Raw genomic sequence first — 13,922 nt, forward strand, 5'->3', positions numbered from 1 at the left:
GCAGCAGCTGCAAGTTCCTTTCGGGACAAGTCGGCAGCTTCAAGTTCCTCTAAAGACAAGTCGGCAGCAGCTGCAAGTTCCTTTCGGGACAAGTCGGCAGCTTCAAGTTCCTCTAAAGACAAGTCGGCAGCAGCTGCAAGTTCCTTTCGGGACAAGTCGGCAGCTTCAAGTTCCTCTAAAGACAAGTCGGCAGCAGCTGCAAGTTCCTCCCGGGACAAGTCGGCAGCTTCAAATTCTTCTGAGCCATCATCAGTTGCTGCAATTATATCTGAGCATCCATCCGAACCTAAACGTAAACGTGGACGTGAATCTAAACATTATTGGACTGTTGATGCCATAGGTATGTATAGATGTTTTATTAACTATAAATTAAATTACATTTTCATTGATATTGTGCTGTATGGCTATGCCATAGGAGTTGGATTTTATTCATGGTTACTTAAGTTTCTTCATGAAGTTTTCCTTTATTTTTATAATGTATTTTATTTTTTTATTTTGTTTCTTCATGAATCTATTCTTTTTGTTTCCCATAATCCTTCTCCTGTATATGTTTTCTTTGTTAAGCACCTATGTTTGAAAACTTCACATAGAATATTTAAAGAAGAAAATTTGAATACATAGAGTGTACATAACCATGTATCTTGTGACAGGAAGACTGCATATATATGTTTAGTTGTGATTCTGTTCGTTCTATTACTACCTCATATGCTGGTCTAGAATCCCAAAAGAACTACCTCTTCCATTTTCTTATTTATTTATCATTTTATAGCACTACTATACATTGTGACAATAATGTTCATAAAGTATACATGAGTAATTGACAAGAAAATAATAATTTAAGTGATTGATACAGTTCACTGTTATAGCTTTTCTGGTCTGGTCTGATACTCATTTATTTATACTCGTTTGTCTATTTTAGATGAATATGGAGATAGTACACGTCTTCATTTATTAGTGAAGGATGTGCATAATTTGCCAGAAGGTTTGCGCATAGTTGTCAATTTTGATAAAGATTATGCAGCAATAGGAGAAGCAGCTGGACTCCTTGCAGGAGTTTGTGGGCAATTGGCCACTGATTGTGTTGCATTTCCAATTAGTTTTGACAAGTGGTCAGACATTCCAACAAGCTTTTTTGAAAATCAATGGAATATTTTTTTCCTAGTAAGAAGATTACTCAAACTCTAAAGCTTATTTCTTTGCCATTATTTAGTTATATTTGCCGGTTATAATATATATTCTTTGTTATAATATTGAAGGCTCGATTTTGCTTCAAAGTGAGTGATAACTTGGCCAAACAATTTTTGCTCCAATCGCTTGGCAAAAAATGGAGGGAACATAGGATAAAGCTTTGGAATGATTTTTATGATCCGAGGTTGAGTAAAACCGAGATCATAAATAATGCACCAGAAGATATTGCTCCTGATCAATGGGCTTTATTCGTAGAATATCGTTTGAAGCCTGAAACTCAGGTAAGTACTTACTCTCCTAGTTAATGCTGTTGAATATATATAATTGAATATGAAGTAGTCAATGTTGTTGAAGAGTGATGTTGATTTCTGGCTGCGGGACAGTCTTAAATAGTGGTGCATTCTCTGTTTATTTTAGTCCTAAATTGCTGTGGTTAGTGCACATTTTTACCCTATTTAAGTCAGTTTTGAAAGATGATGGTTCTTGCGGTTAACATGCAGAAGTGAATATTGCTATAAATTTACAGAATTTAGTAAGAGGAATATTGCTGTGGTTAGTGCACATTTTTACCCTATTCTTATGTGTGTCCAAATTCAACTTGCAGAAACTTTGTAAGAGGAATCAAGAAATTCGGCAAAAACAAATAATTCCTCATACTTCAGGTGCTAAATCAATTGCAAGAAGAAGGGCTGAATTGGTAATCAATTAATGCATGCATATCTAATCTATCTCAAATATAATGCATGCATCATCTCTTAATTTTCTACATATCTAATCTAAGTTATTAGGCTGCTATTTGTTTATCAAGTCTTTCTACTTTTCTTAAATTTTAGACGGAAGAGACAGGAAAAGAAGTTAATAGAGTTCAAATGTGGGACATCACTCACAAGAAAATAGATGGAAGTTATGTTAATGAAAAGGCTAAAGAAATAGCGGTAAGACTAAAATCCAATAAGTAACTTGTTTGTATTTCTTTTTCTTTCTTTTTTATAAGATAATACTATTTTTTATTCTTTCTCTTTCTTTTTATATATGTAGGAGAAGATTGAAGCACATAGCAGCCAACAACCGATGGAATTAACTGTTAATTCTCCTCTTGATGCTCTTGGAGTAGTTTTTGGGAAAGAGCACCCTGGCCGAGTTAGAGGTTTAGGTATGGGAGCTGTTCCAACAATTGCTTTCAAGAACAACACCACAAGGATTAGTCAAATGAATTTAGGTTCTTCAAATGATGTTGGCACATCATCTACTTGTGGTCCAAATGTGCAAGAGGAGTTGGATACTGTTAAAGCACAATTGCAAGCGCTAGTATCCTATATTGCTTCTAAGGAAGGAGGAAAAATTCCAATACAATTGGCTGGAATGTTCCCTACTCAACAAGTTTCACAGGTACATTCATATTCTGCCTATGATTCCTATTATTAATATAATTAGTAGTAGTGCTAGCTTATGCTAGAGTGATAGTAATAATTAACACAAGTTTAACAAAAGGCATATAGCTTATGCTGGAATGTAATTTATAGTATAGCCTCAACCACACACATAAGATAGTTCAAGTAGTGGAACACAACACAACACTGCTTTGGGTAAAGGTGCAAATTAAAGTCTTACCTTCTAAGCTCAACATAACACAAAACAGCTTAGCTTAAATTGTCTAAGGACTTTGGCCCTGTGAATATCACAAAAACTGGTATTGGTTTCTCCATCCAGTTTCCATGAACTAAAGAATTTATAGTACATTTTATTCTTCAGATTGCCTCTGCCATATGTGTTGTTCAACTGGTATTTTATTTGTTGAATGTCACCTGGCAAATTTGTGGTGAGAAATTGATATGATTTTTTTACCTCCTAGATGATCTCTGCTAGGGATATATTATTGAAAAGTAAGCATAATGGATTGTTTTACAAATGTAACCTTACTTTATGTATTAGAGATTTATAGCATCAATTAAAGACTGAATTTCTGAATGATTAGACTGGCCTTGTATTTTAAATGTTTTCAAGTGGTTAGTTGGCTCTATAATTTTAAATTGGTTTCATTATTGTATCAATGCTATGTAATTAGACATGATAAATGTATATCAATATATGTCATTTCCTTGCATTTCTTGTGCTCATAATAGTTATATTTTTGTTGTAGGGATTGGATCAAGAGAGTGAGATTCCATCACCAAAAGAGTTAGGAAGTAGGTCTTCTGGAGCAAGCAATAAGAAAGCATGACCTTACTTGATATGTTAAGACGTATATTAAGAATTATATGTTAAGGCCTATTATTGAAAAATGTTACTTTGATACTTTGTTTTTGGATTATGACATTTCAATTATGACTTGGATTATGACTTTTGGATCATGTATGAATTAAAAATCATCTAATGATGTTTGATTTATGATTATGCGTTTTGGTTATTACGAGATTTTTAAGTGAGTTTCGAAAATATCACTTTAAATTGGTCGTTTCAATCTTATTTTAAAAAGCATAAAATTGTCATCATAATTAGGTACAAATGGCGATTAGAAACCCCCATTTTAAATGAAAACGATGCCATTATACGCTGGTAGAAACGGCAGTTAAAAACTGCCATTTTAAACACAAAAGATGCTATTATAACCTGGTAAAAACGGCGGCTAGAAACTGCCATTTTAAACACATAAGATGCCATTATAATCTGGTAAAAATGGCGGTTATAATGGTAAAAACGGCGGTTAGAAACCGCCATTTTAAACACAAAAGATGCCACGACATCCTGGAAAAAACGGCGGTTATAGCCGCCATTTTAAACAATTCAGAAACCGCCATTTTATACGGAAATAATGGCGGTTACAAACCGCCATTTTAACCCTCAGAGAACCGCCGTATTATCCTAAGGTAATTGTGGCGGTTTTCTGAAAACCGCCGTAATAACCAGAATGGCGCCCAGAATAACGGCGTTTCTTGGGGGCGCCATTTTCGCTAATAATGGCAGTTCTAACCGCCGTAATTCCCCAAAATAACCGCCGTTTTAACCCCTTTTTTGTAGTGTAAGAAATTATTAATAGGAATACGCTGCAAGTACAGTCCGTAACCAGCTAAAAATCCGCTTATCAATTTAGAAGGGTTGTCACAATATTAAAATTAAAATACTGGGAGTATGAATCCCAGGTCGTCTCCCAACGAGTTGCAGAAAGATGTGCTATTTTATCAATCAGGTATTTTCAAAAATGGTTGAGTTGATAAACAAGAAATTAATTTAGAGAATTTAATTAATTTTAAAAAAAAGCCTTGACTGGGAGTAGATTAGTTGGAAGCCCTATTCTTGTTGAAGTACTCTCAAGATTAATTAATAATTGGAAGCTGCTCTGCTTAGTTATCCCTTACTAGATAAAGGAAAGTCAAGCAAGTTGGAAAGCTGTTTCTAGTCACAAGTCCTAATCCTCTCCCTTGGGAAGGACTAGTGTCAATGATTAGAGGGTGATCCAACAATAAATCCAATTATAATTTTTCTCTTGAGTGATTCAACTCAAGGTTTCCTTTCAATCATCTCCCAATCAAGTTATGGAACTACTCACTCATCACAATTATAAACTTCACAGAATCAATGGGGAAAATAAAAGAAGACATAATAAATAATAATGAAAGAGATTAATTGAAAATAAAAATAGTCTATATTAATAACTTGTGAAAATAATCAAATGTCAACTCTAGAGGAATTAGGAATATGGAAGAATAAATGAAAAGTAAATAACAGAATATAATGATTAGTACCGGAGGTAGACTCTTCTCAAAAGCTAAAGCCAAAACCTTCAAAATCCTAATTATGAATGCTCAAGTGAGTAAACCTAGGGGAGGAGTAAATTCAGATCTAAAAACTAAAAATTATACGGAATGAATGTTGTTCCCTGTCTCTGCATGTTCCCTGGCTCTAATCTGTGTTTCTGGGCCGAAAACTGGGTTGAAATCCGCGCAGTTGCGTCAGGCTCGCGAGTGCGTCACTGTGATTTCTTTCTTTTCGCGCGGTCACGTCAGCCATGCTACCGCGTGACTTCTCGCTGGTTATCTCCTCAATTCTTTGTGTTCCTTCCATTTTTGCATGCTTCCTTTCTATCCTTTAAGCCATTCCTGCCCTATAATTCCTGAAATTACTTAACACACATATCAAGGCATCTAATGGTAATAAGAGAGGATTAAATAAAAGAAAATAAAAGCCAAAGAAGCATGTTTTCAATCATAGAGTATTTTTAGGAAGGAATTGTAATTACATGCAAATCATATGAATAAGTGGGCAAAGACTTGATAAAACCACACAATTAAACACAATATGAATCATAAAATAGTGGTTTATCAACCTCCTCACACTTAAATATTAGCATGTCCTCATGCTAAGTTGAAAGAGAGAAATATGAATGAACAGGAACATGCAAGACTCATGTAATGCAATGCAACCTATATGCATATGAATGCAACTATATGAGTTGGTCTGCATGATTAAAAATAGATAAGTTTTCTAAGACAAAATATGGGGCAGATTTCACTAATTCAGAGCATATTGTAAAAGCAGATAAATTTGTAAGAAGATAGCTTGTGAAAGTAGGGGATACAGGGCTGAGCATTGAACCCTTACTGTTGGTGCATGTGCACTTTAATCATATCTAGCATATGGGGTAATCACTCTATCCTTCTCTAATCATGCTTTCAAAAGGTTTTGTTTTTCACCTAATCAATCAACAATTTTAAAATGCCAATGCAAACATCATGAGGTCTTTTCATGGTTGTAATGGGGCTAAGGTAAAGGTGAGGATACACATATGGCTAAGTGAGCTTATATATTGAATCTTTAATTAACCTAAGCTCCTACCTAACATACATATACTCTATATAATTTCAACATTCATCTTAGCTACCTAGGATTTCCTTTTCACATTCCATATTCATGTATCAACCTTTATTTTAATTTTATCATATGTGCATTGATTATTAAATTCTGACTTATCATTGGGGTGATTTTGTCCCCTTATTCACTAAAGTAAAGAAAATCTGTTTTATTTATATCTTTTTTTCTCTTTTTTTTGTATAGCTTACCAATGCACATAGATTTATAATTTCCTTTTATGGTTTCACATGAATAGGTACCCAAATTCCCTTTATTCTATTATGATATATTTTCTATTACCCTTTATTCCCACAATTTTCCCATACTCAATTAACACACAAATTCTATCTTAAGCTAACTAAAGATTCAATTGGGATTTTTAATTGTTTTCTGCTTAAGGCTAGTAATGTGGTACAATATGCAACGAATGGGATTAAAAACAGCTCAAAGTGGTTAACAAAGGTAGTTAAAAAGGGTTAGCTTATTTGGGATATGTGAGTTAAACAAACAATGGCCTCAATCATATGCATGCACATAACACATTAATTTTGGACATATAGGATAAAACAAAATTTAGATTACAATCATAGAGAAGTAAACACACAAGAAAAAAATGTTTATGGTTAAATAGTGTAACCATGTATTTAGGCTCAATGTCTCACGGGTTGTGTGCTTTTTTAGCTCAAAAATTATGTTCCAATTTCAACTTCAAACAAATTTAACATAAATATTTTGATTTAAATTAGTGAAATTTTGAAAAATATATGGTCTTAAAAGAAACTTATTGTCTTTTCAATCAGGTAGAACATGCATGCAATTAACCTACTAATATGCAATCTATCCTATTCTAAAGAAGAAAAAATTGGTGTTAAGGGGAAAAGAATTACCTCCGGAAGTCAGGTACTGACCGACCTCCCCACACTTAAGGCTTTGCACCGTTCTCGGTGCCATCTGTTAGGAACAATGGTGGGCTGGTGGCAGTATCTCCACAGTCGGGACCGTCATGGCTCCCTGTATTGGTAAAGGAAGTAGAGTCCGGAGTGCCTGGGTCCTTGTCAGGTCTGTGGTTTCCTATGAGTAGCTCCTTAAGGTAATTAAAACGACGGTGGTTGCGGCGCTCTCGGAGCTTGGCTTTCTTGTCTTGTTGGTCCAACCACTTCAGTATTTGATGCAGCAGCTGACTAGTAGATGGTGGAGGAACTGCAGTATCCTCTGTGGATTGGCTGGTAGTGGCAAGTGGTGGCCTGAGATATCTCCCGTTAGGGACGTACTGATCATCCCGTGGAAGTATGGCTTTGGTGTCTCCAGCTTTGTAGGAGACTCCGGCTGCTGAGACAAGATCAGAGACCAAGGCAGGAAAAGGTAGGTTGCCCGCGATTTGCACGTGTCCCATAGCATTCCGGATATGTTTCAGTAAATTTAGAGGCTGGTCTATGAGGATGCACCATAGTAGAACGGCCATGTCTGCGGTGAAGGAGGACTCATGAGTGCTCGGGAAGATGTAATGGGACATAATCTGTGCGCATATGTGAGCCTCTAAGGTAAGTGCAGAAGCTGAAATTTCCTTGGGGCGGGAACGATGGTATCCGAAGATCCATTTGCTGCCAGGTTGAGCGATAACTCTGAGAACAGCGTCCCAGTCAAAGTTGTACGCATGGCGCTTGAGTGCGGCTTCTTGAAAAGCGTCTAATCCTTCCGGAGCAGGGGGAAGATCTAAGGCTCACTGAATGGCTTCTTCTGTAATGGGGACTTGCTTTTGACATATATAAATAGACTGCAGGGTCGGCAGGTGGAAGTTGGAGTAGAACTCAACTACCCAAGAAAGATTGACCTGTCGTGGCTGTCTCTGTAGGAATCCCCAATGTCTTTGTGTAATTTGTGGCTCAACAAATTTGGCAATACGAGGCGAAAGGATAAGAAGGTGTTCATTGTTGTGATTCCGAGCTGCCAGAATAGGAAACATCTGCTCACAGTAGCGATTTGGAAATCGTGCGGTGTCCTTTGCTGGGAAGGCTCTCTCCTTTTCATCAACCTTTATTATCCTTTTAATTCTTTTTGTTGAGGGCTTGACTACAGTTGAATAAGACTCTGCCACTAATGCTCTTTTTGTTCCTTTCCTTGTTGTGAATTTGGGGGTAGCTTTCTCTTTGCCTTTCTTGGTGGCCATCCTGAAAGAAAATGAGGAAAGACATTAGCATTCAAGGGTTATTGCAAGGAAAAGAATAGGAAAGGTGGTAATCAATGCACAGGTATGGATAATGATGTGAACACATGGTCATGACTACATGTGGCAAATCAACAATGGAAATATAGCAAGTGCATGTGAGAAAAATTGAATGCAAGGTGTTTATTGGCATGCCGGCAAATGGCACGAGTAGCATAGATCAAGCATTCAATGTCCAAATTAGATTACCAAGTCTCTCAAATTAATAATATATTTGTAAAAACAATTATATTCAAGTAATAAAATAGAAAAGGGTTTTTGTGAAAAGCAGGCATTTAGAGTAGTAGATTTAAAAGAAATCCAAAAATAGTGCAAAATGCCATATGGGCATTTTCACAAACACATAGCATGCATGTTAAATAAGGTATGGAAAATATTAATTAGAACATGCAAGTAACCCTATAAAAATAATATATAATTGTTTAAACAAATCCCAAACAATCCATAAGCAACATGTAAAAATAATGACCCAAATAAAATTCCAACACCAATAGGAGGAATAGGAAAAGAAAAAGAAAACATGGTTAGAGAAAGTACAAGAGAAAGAAAAAGAAAACATGTTAAGAAAAAGAAGAATGAAAAAGTAAGGAGAGAAGAATAGAGAAGAAAAACCTTGATTATGCTGGTGGAAGAGAAGGGGTATAAGAGAGAAAGATGGGAGGAAGAACGGAAAGGGAAGAAAGAAATAAGAATGGGGGGAAGGAAAAGATAAAACAGGCTGGCAGATTTGAATGAGTTGGGCGGCACAAACGGCGCGGATGCGTGGGACATGCGGTCGCGTGGAAAGCTGATGTGCGGAAAACGATCCGACACAAAACTCACCGGCAAGTGCACCAGGTCGCATCAAGTAATAATAACTCACATGAGTGAGGTCGATCCCACAGGGATTGAAGGATTGAGCAATTTTAGTTTAGTGGTTGATTTAGTCAAGCGAATCAAGTATTGGTTGAGTGCTTTATAATTGATAGAAGCTAAATTGCTTGAAATGTAAAGGGAGAGGGAAGATTTGCAGTGAATTAAAGATAACAGAAAGTAAAAGTGCTAAATCTTAAAGAACAAGTAAATTAAATTGCAGAAACTTAGATTGCAAGAAATATAAATGGCTGAAGCTTAAAGTGCAAGAAATATAAATTGCTTGAATCATAAAAGGAATTGGGAATTGGGATTGCAGAATTTAAACAAGCAAAAGTGAATTGCAATAAACAGACAAGTAGAAGATGAATTGAATTAGAGTAGATCACAAACAGAAGAGTAAATATGCTTTAAAAATTTAAAAACAGAAAGTAAGCGATGCTTAATTTGCAGCAATTTAAAAGAGGTTGAAGATCTCAGGAGTGGAAGAGACTAGATAACAAGTCTAGATCTCAAATCCTTCCTTGATCCAACAAGAACAATTGCAAAAGAAATAAAGGAAAGTAGATTGCAGAAAGAGTAGTAGATGAAACAGTAAATAGAGATTGAAATTCAATTATGCAGAAAAGTGAAACAAGAGATCACAAGGTGAGATTGAAACAAAAGTTCTTCAATTCTTCACCCAAGATCCAAAGCAAGAAAATTAAAGAGTGCTCAAGCACGAACAAGGAAGAAGAGAGATCAATTCTCCTTTCCAATTCTCTAAGATCTAAATTCAAAAGTAAAAGCTTAAAATGAAAATGAAAGTAAAAAGGAAAATTCAAAAGTGATTCTAGAGGTCCTAATTACATCAAACTAGCTCCTATTTATACACTTTCTATTCTTGGATTTTGGGGTTTGGATGGGCTTTTGATTTGGTGAAGAAATGAATTAAATTGGGTTTATGCTCAGCTCACAAGTTGAGCTGAGCATTGAGGCTTTGTGTGTGGATCCTTTTGTAGCGTGGAAGGCATCAGGGGAATGCTCATCTCACTTTGTGAGCTGAGCATTGGTGCCTTGGTGCAAAATTGTTGCGCGCCTTGTGGCCCTGGACCGTGTCAAGATGCTTGTGTGATGCACCATGGATAGTGCTCAGCTCTCCAAGTGAGCTGAGCATTGAGGCATTCAAGGGAAGGTCCTTGGTTTGAAACTTGAGGGAAGCATGCGCCGAAGCTTTTCTCTTGGTGAAGGAAGTGACGCCTTGCTCCTTGCTTCCTCTAGGTGCTTGGTTCAAACCTTGGAGGATGCATTTGGCCATTTTTGGCTCATTTTCACTTGTGAGTAGCGCTCCCCCAACCCCCTTTGGTCATGGGTTCAATCCTTGGAGCAAGCATTGGCAACTTATTTTCTTTGATTTATTTCTTGTGAGAGCCCGATAATGCTCACTTGGTGAGCTGAGCATTGTTTTTCCTTTCCTTGTTTCTTGGATTCATATTGTGCTCAGCTCACAAAGTTAGCAGAGCATTGTGCCTTGGTCCCTTGAGGGAAAATGTAGCGCTCCCTTGGTGAGCATGGTGCTCTTGGAGAGAGCTTCATGGTTTTCCTTCATTGTTGTGCCACACTTCTTCCTTCCTTGGCCACACTTTTTCTTCCTTTGGCCACGCTTCTTAGGCCACGCTTTCTTCTTTTCTTCTTTTCTTCACCTACAATTAATCAAAACAACCAATCAAAGTATCACCAAATTCACAAGGTTTATAAATCATTAAAAAATCAATTAAAGTTAGCCTAAACCTCATGATTTAGCATCAATTAGATGGTGGTTGTTTGATTCAAAGAAGTCATGCATTTCCATTCCAAATTACTTACTTAGAATGCAAGAAAGTGCATAAAACCTAATGAAAACAAAGAAAAAGACTAGTGAAACTAGGCTAAGATGACTTGTCATCACAACAGCAAACTTAAAACTTGCTTGTCCCCAAGCAAGAAAAGAATTATGCTCAAAGGTTCTTTCAATAAGAATGGATTTAAAGAATAACATGTGCTATCCTGTGAGTGAAGTGATTAAGTGACAGTGGGGTGAACTCTAAATTATATGCTCATGCAAGGGTTTCAGTGCTTACTAGTCCCCACATTTTGGAAGTCTTATGTCTTAGGACTTTCATCCAAATGGTATCATGGAGATCTCTCTATAGGTAATCACCTTGAAGCAGCTTATAGTTTATGTGCTTTGGCCTTGACTCTAAGTGTCATGTCTCAAAGCGGCTCTTTAGGTAAGCTTTCAATCAATACTCCTAAACCAGTTGGTTTTAAGGTATTAGGTGTTAAAGCACCCCTAAGGATTTATTTGCTCAAGCCTCTCTCTTTGAAACAATTCGACCACAAGCATTTACTAGGATAACAACTCTTTGAGTTTTTGTTTCTTCCCTTTTTTTCTGCCTAGTAATTGATGCTCAGAGCCTTGGGCCATGTTCTTTCATTTTTGTGTTTTCTTTCTTTTGTTTGCTGCTTCTTGGATCAATAAATGTTTGAAAATCTCCACAATACTTCTTTGAACTCTACGCCCTGCCTATGAGCTCCCATTTCATAAGCATGCAACCTCAATATATAATTATACAACTAGAACCACCACTTCTCCTAATCTTTTGCTTGCCTCAAAATTGTTTAATTCCTCAATCCTTCTTTTCAAAGAATTGTCATGTGATGCCTTCTTAAGACATTGAGTGCAAGCAAGTTTGGAGAGTATAGGGTTGTGATTATTCAAGCATCTCAATTATTGAATTACAGAAAAACTATACTATGCAGACAGACAGGGGTGCAAAATCACTTTCAATCACAGCAATATCTGATGTAAAATGATCACTTAATAATACAACCTTTTGGAGTTTACTTGCTTTCCCCGTCCTCATCATCATCATTGCTGGTCTTCACATTCCTCTTTCATCTCTTTGATTGATGATGCTTAATTTTTCCAAAAGCTTGTACGAGGCTCTGCAGTGATATTGGAAGTTGCTTGTTCCCCAAGCACTTAAAAAAATGGTTAGCATGCATTAATTATTTGTGGGCTTTTGAACTTACTTTGGTGTGGGAACACCAAACTTAGTACCTTGCCAGTGGTTCTCATGCATCAAATTGACCATATGTGAACTCTTTTTTCTTTGCTAAAAGTAACAAAACTGAAAACTAGGAAATAGCAAAATAGTTAACTAGTTTAACTAAATGCTTGAAGCTAGCATTATGCAGGAGGTGAGAATATGTTTTATGATGAGATTTTGGTGGAACACCAAACTTAGAATCCTTCATTCTCCCTTATATTGTTTTAGTGTGCAACACCAAACTTAGCTTCTTGCAATATAGATAAAGCTAATTAACCATTTTATTAAAATAGCTGTTCCGAGGGTTACCTGAAATTGTAGGTTGATCTCGGACAAGATCTTCTGTGCTGGTTGGAACTGATGTGTCCGGCTGGTGAATAGCAGCCGGAGCTGGTGCGTGCGACTTGTTGGACTGAATGTGCTACTGATCCTTTGTCACCGAAGGGTGGGGGGTACCTGCAGGGGACTTTGATGCTTAAGTTAGCAAGGGGATTAAGCAGGTATTGAGTAGAATCAGAGTATGAGTTATACCTGGGTGCTCCAGTGTATTTATAATGGTGAGATGTGGCCTTCTGTGGAGAAGATAAGTTAGTTATCTTATCTTATCTTTTATCTTTAAGTGAGGTCATCTTATCTTTTAAGGGAACCGCCCTTCTCGCTGTAGGCTTGGGCCGCTTTAGGATTTGGGACATGTTCCTCTATTTGGGCCCTTCCTTGGGCTTTCGTAGGGACTTGACCGAGATCTTTGGGAAGAGGTCGGGTTGTCCTGACCTGAAGAGGTCGAGTCTTTGACTTCGGTCCTTCTTTGGTGAAGCCGAACTCAAGCATTTTGTCGATTCCTTTTGTAACACCCTACCATACAAAGTCTTATGCTTAAGTCATAATTCAGAGATGGCAAGGTATTACGACCTCTAAAACAAAAATTAGTACGTATAGTAATATGAATAATTAATTATAACTAGGAGCCTTTGTAGAAAAAGGGGTAAACAAAAACCGCAACCTTAAAGCGCAACACTCCGATCGATAACATAACGAACAAGGATAATCCAACGCGTGATTATATATATACAAGGGAGTGTCAAAAACAGGAATATCAAGACTCAAGATCCGGATGCGAAGATAACCGGTCCGAGCATAACAATATATACATATGATAAAATAAGGAAAACCCCAAAGGAAACCCAAAGGGACACAAATACAGAAAACCTATTCTCCAAAATCTCCCATAAGAGGAGTCATCACAGTTTGTATTATTTAATGGAGATATACGTATCTAAACAAAACATATAAACCAAAAACATGGTCCCCAAGAACAAGGAATCTTCGCAATCAAGAAGCCTCCAGCATGCCTCAGCGGGAAACCTCACGTCCTGCATCTGAAAACCACAAAATCCGCATGGGTGAGAACCAGAGGTTCCCAGCAGGTAACAGCTTCCACATATATAATACATAATAATGGAGGAAAGCCGAAGGTAATCCTAAAGCTTCCTCCAGATAATATCAAAGCTTATAAACAAGCTAAACCATATAAGGGCATCTGACTAAAGATTCTTCAGTCTAACTAATACTTCCCTTTCCAATTCCTTCAGACCTCCCAACCACCAGCAGGAGTATATTATAGCAAACACAGTTATATCAAACAAGAAATATACAAGTAGGAGCAGTTAAGACATTTAGACAATTAGCAAGTAATATGCAATCAAATAGGCAATCTCAAACAATTCACATAGTATGCATAT

The sequence above is a fragment of the Arachis duranensis genome, chromosome 6 (genome assembly GCF_000817695.3).
Source record: "Arachis duranensis cultivar V14167 chromosome 6, aradu.V14167.gnm2.J7QH, whole genome shotgun sequence".
Classification (NCBI taxonomy): domain Eukaryota; kingdom Viridiplantae; phylum Streptophyta; class Magnoliopsida; order Fabales; family Fabaceae; genus Arachis; species Arachis duranensis.